The sequence below is a fragment of the Hylobates moloch genome, unplaced genomic scaffold (genome assembly GCF_009828535.3).
Source record: "Hylobates moloch isolate HMO894 unplaced genomic scaffold, HMol_V3 SCAFFOLD_2, whole genome shotgun sequence".
NCBI classification, from domain to species: Eukaryota; Metazoa; Chordata; class Mammalia; order Primates; family Hylobatidae; genus Hylobates; species Hylobates moloch.
In genome coordinates, this window is record NW_026652277.1 from 20,020,013 (window position 1) to 20,025,271 (window position 5,259).

The 5,259-nt window shown below is 36.8% G+C and overlaps 1 pseudogene; it reads left to right on the forward strand.

The window, feature by feature from the left end:
- Window positions 1–460: 460 nt before the first annotated feature.
- Window positions 461–1,647, forward strand: LOC116476360 (S-adenosylmethionine decarboxylase proenzyme 1-like; annotated as a pseudogene).
- Window positions 1,648–5,259: the final 3,612 nt, after the last annotated feature.

The following is a 5,259-nucleotide window of genomic DNA, read 5'->3' on the forward strand; positions in this document are numbered from 1 at the left end:
ACAGGCATGTGCCACCATGTCTGACTAATTTTTATTTTAAAAAATGTTTTATAGAGACAGGGTCTTGCTATGTTGCCCAAGCTGGTCTTAAACTGCTGGCCTCTAGTGATCCTCCCTAATTTGCCTCCCAAAGTGTTTGGATTACAGTCATGAGTCACTGTAACTTGCCAGTTTTTTTTAAAGCAGTTAATATAAAATTATAGCATTAAAAGAAAAGCAACCTGAATTTAGTAACACAGCTGGAACAATCTGCAGTAGTGGTGGCAGTGGTGAGAGAAAAGGTCTAATTTAAACAATTTTCTGTAGTTGTTTGTTGTTCTGCTGGAGATTTGCTGCTCCCAAGGATCTGGGATCTTTGTACTACTCCAAGATCTGAGTGAGTCGTATTAAAAGTAATGTAAGTTGTATTAAAAGTACAAAAAGTTATGGCAAAAACTGTAATTACTTTTGCACCAACCGAATACATTTGATAAATGTGCAATGTTCAATCCTAAGCCTGACAAAAACTGAGAAATAGGAAGCTTATGTACTCAGTGAGAGTAGCATGTTTGTCTCCAAGAGACGTCTCATTTTGCAGACATGTGGAACTACCCTCTTTCTGCAAGCACTGGTTCCCATACTGAAGCTTGCTAGGCATGACAATGGGTTTGACTCAATTAAAGTTTCTTTTATTCGCGTAAGAATTTCGTGAAGCTTCTTCACCAAGCATACTCATGCCAGAATTTCCAGGAAGAAACAGAGATTCTTAATGCAATTTTCCCAAATGGAGCAGCATATTGTATGAGACGTATGAATTGTGATGTTGGTACTTATATGTACTGAGTTTCCCAGGGAGTGGGGTAATCAGTCAGACCGATTAAACCCTGGAAATTCTGATGAGTGTGCTTGACCCAGCAGTTATGGACCAGTTCTGCATGAAAGATGGTGTCACTATAGATGACGTCACTCTCTAGAATGAAATTCATGGCCAGGCGCGGTGGCTCACGCTTGTAATCCCAGCACTTTGGGAGGCCGAGGCGGGCGGATCACGAGGTCAGGAGATCGAGACCACGGTGAAACCCCGTCTCTACTAAAAATACAAAAAAATTAGCCGGGCGTGGTGGCGGGCGCCTGTAGTCCCAGCTACTCGGAGAGGCTGAGGCAGGAGAATGGCGTGAACCTGGGAGGCGGAGCTTGCAGTGAGCCGAGATTGCGCCACTGCACTCCAGCCTGGGCAACAGAGCCAGACTCCGACTCAAAAAAAAAAAAAAAAAGAAAAAAAGAAATTCATAACTTGATACCAGATCCTGTCATGGATGCCACACTGTTTAATCCTTGGGGGATCTGATGAATGGAATGAAACCAGATAGAACTTATTCGACTATCCATATCACTCCAGAACCAGAATTTTCTTATGTTACTTTTAAAAGAAACTTAGGTCATACCTCCTATGATGACCTGATCGGGACAGCTGTGAAAGTCTTCAAGCCAGGAAAATTTGTGGCCACCTTGTTAGCTAATCAGAGCTCTAAATGTCACACCATGTTTTCTTCACCCCAGCAGATTGAAGGTTTTAAATGTCTTGATTGCCAGAGTGCTATGTTCAATGATTACAATTTTGTTTTTACTGGTTTTGCAAAGCAGCAACGACAACAGAGACTTGATTAAGAAAAATGAAAGAAGAAATGCAAAAAGAGAACACATGTAGAAGGGAGTGGCTGCTTTCTAGATGTTCATGCCAGGGACCGTGCTTTCTATAACCATCACCTTGTTGTTGCAGAAAGCTTTAGATATAATCATGGTGCAATCATTTTGAACTGTATGCATTATTATATGAAGGAGTTAGATGTCTTGCATGAACGCTCTCTTCTGTGTTTAGATGTTCTCTATCACTCTTGCTGTGAAATTGAAGTATGTGTAGAAAAAAACACCTTTTATGATATAAAACTTTGCAACACTTGTGAAAACAATTCAATTTAGTTTATGTGCAGTATAATATTTCTCCAAGTATCATCCAAAATTTCCCGCACACAATTTTGTCCCAATTAGGTGTTGGTCTCCGCCTAACCATCTGAGACTGTTCTGTTAAATTGCTGCCAGAATTTTACATCCAGTTACCTCTACTTTCTAGCACACATTCTTTACTGTTACTGAAACCAATTTCTACTTTATACAGAATTTTTTGCCACTGTAATTAAAATTTTTCTTCCATGAGTTAAGTCCTCTTATGAAAACGATTTCAGCTACTCATTTTGTGTATGCCTCTTTTAATGTTATTGGTCCCTGTATCTGTAGTACTTTAATTTGTTTATTCTTCCACCATGATGTATTCCCCAAACCCACCAAATAAAGCAATACACTTAAAAAAAAAATTGCACTAACAGAAAGATCACATTCAAGATAAACAAAAAACGTACCTAGAAATAGACTTAACAAGAAATATGCAAGATCTCTGTTGAGGAATGTATAAAATATTCGTGAAAGACATAAAGAATCCAAATAAGTGAAAATGTATAACTTGCTCATGGTTTGGAGGAAATATGAGAAAAGTGTTCATTTTCCTCAAATTACACTGTAAGTTTCATGCAGTCTCAATCAAGATCTGAACAAGGTTTCTGTCAAACTTAAAATGTGCTTCTAAAATTTATACAGAAAACTTACTTACCAAGACTAGTTACTACAATTTTGAAGAATGAACAAAATTGGGGAATTTTAGCCAATAAAAAATTAGTTTTCTGATTACCTAAAGAATTTGTATGACCCAATCAGAATAAAACATCCCAATAGGAAAAAAAGAAGCAATTGATGCAAAGGAAACTAGCATAGCCACAGCAGTTATGAAAGATTACATCAGGAAAACTCCAGTTAAAACAATAGACTATTATGCCCTATTCATCTTTTGGGAAAAATTTAAATATCTGACAAAACTATGTTAGTGAGAATTTGGAAAAACAGGAGCACCAATTCCTGGTGGTGGATGTATAAATGTATACAAATGGTTTGGAAACTGTATTAGTCCATTTTCACGCTGCTGATAAAGACATACCCGAGACTGGGTAATTAATAAAGAAAAAGAGGTTTAATAGGCTCACAGTTCCCCGTGGCTGGGGAGGCCTCACAATCATGGTAGAAGGTGAAAGTCACATCTTACATGCGCAGGCAAAGAGGGAATGAGAACCAAGCAAAAGGCGTTTCCTCTTATAAAACCATCAGATCTTGTGAAATTTATCACTACCATGAGAACGATATGGGGGTAACCACCCCATGATTCAATTATCTCCCACCAGGTCCCTCCCATGACACATGGGAATTATGGGAGCTACAATTCACGATGAGATTTGGGTAAGGGCACAGCCAAACCGTATCAGAAATCATCTTGAACAATCTAATTGTTGTAAATGCTCTTGCTCAATGATCCAGGGATCCCACTTACAGGTGCAAATCCTGAAGAAACTGGCATTCAATGAGATTCATCTGCATTGTTTATATTAGTGAATAAATAGAAATGTCTATTTCTATTTATAAATAAACCTAAATGTCCACCCACAGGAGAAAAGATAAATAAAGGGTGGCATAGTTATCTAATGCAACATTACATAACGGAAAAAACGAATAAATTGAATCTGTAAGTATGGCATGAGTAAATCTAAAAAATATAATGTTGGGAAGAGGATTAAAAAGCAAGTCGCAGAATATATAAATTTATCAAATTTACATAAAATTTAAAATGTTCCACCTAATTTCTATGCACTGCTTACATATATAAAAATATTTTTATCAATATAAAACCATGGATAAGAATGATAAACATGAGGTCGTCTTATTGGTTAACTGAGGAATAAGTGAATAACATGGATTCAAAAAGGATGGTGTGGCTGGGTGTGGTGGATCACGTCTGTAATCCCAGCACTTTGGGAGGCCAAGGCAGGTAGATCACCTGAGGTCAGGAGTTCAAGACCAGCCTGACCAACACGGTGAAACTCCATCTCTACTAAATACAAAAAATTAGCCAGGCATGGTGGTGCATGCCTGTAATCCCAGCTACTTGTGAGGCTGAGGCAGGAGAATTGCTTGATCCTGGGAGGCAGAGGTTGCAGTGAGCCGAGATTGCATACTCCACACTAGCCTGGGAAACAAGAGCGAAACTCGGTCTCAAAAAAAAAAAAAAAATCGAAAACAAAAAAAGGACAATGATGAAGGCCTCAACCATGTTTGAAGCCTTGTTTCTGTGTTTAAAGTGTCTTACAAAAATGGAGCATTGAGTTTAGATTTGAAATAATTTTTCAATGTATTTTACAGGTTATTTTATGGATGTTTGATATACTTCACAATAAAAATTGAAATAATTTTGTTTCCCGCTTTTCCACTTAATCGTACATTGTAAATGTTTTGTATAACACAGTAATCTTAATACAACTCTTAAATTTTCCCTAGTGTTTCATTGGCTGAATACTAAACCTTTCTCCTTTAGTTGGACAACTTTCAGCTTTCCAATTGGTTTCAATTTTTCAATATGATAACACTTCAATCAAATCTTTTCAAAAAGGGCATTTTTCAGTTTTTAAAAAACTGAGTATGAAATGGAGCACTTGAAAAGAGATGAACATGGCAATTGAGAAGAAAACATAAGATAAAAACTTTTCTTCTTAGTTGAAAGTTTAAAATCACAAATCAACTACTGGAAATAATTTGTAGACATATCCAAAGAAAAGGTAAATAAAGAACATTTAATTATCCTACAAGGAAGCATCTAATTTTACAAAGAAATATTAGAGACAAACCACAGCTACATGCAAGTCACTGAATCACAACACAAGATTTCATGTTGTTCATATTCGAAGGCTGTTTTTTCAATTGTTTATCAACCATGGTACTCGGCTTTTCCATTGTACATATGCCAACAGTCTCTTCCTAAGTAAAACTGGGCATATGGAACATTTCAGCTCTCAAGTTTGGCCTTTTGAGTTATTTAAATATAAAAATAGCCAAAGAATGCTGTTAAAATGGGGGAAAGAAAGTATTTTCCATTCATGCATTGCCCTCGATTATATGTTCCAGAAAAAAATTACTTTCAGGCTGAGAAAAAGCATGAAAAATTTCAACCTCAAATCTAAATATCAATTCTTGTGAAAGTAAAATGCAGAGAAATGTGGTTAGGGCTAACAATTACCCATGATCTCTTCTGTTGATTTCCTAGTCGTCTTATCTGCCTTTACTCTCAGAGACACACACAGACATTAAATATTTTCCCTCTACAAAATTAGTTTTGTAATGATAGAA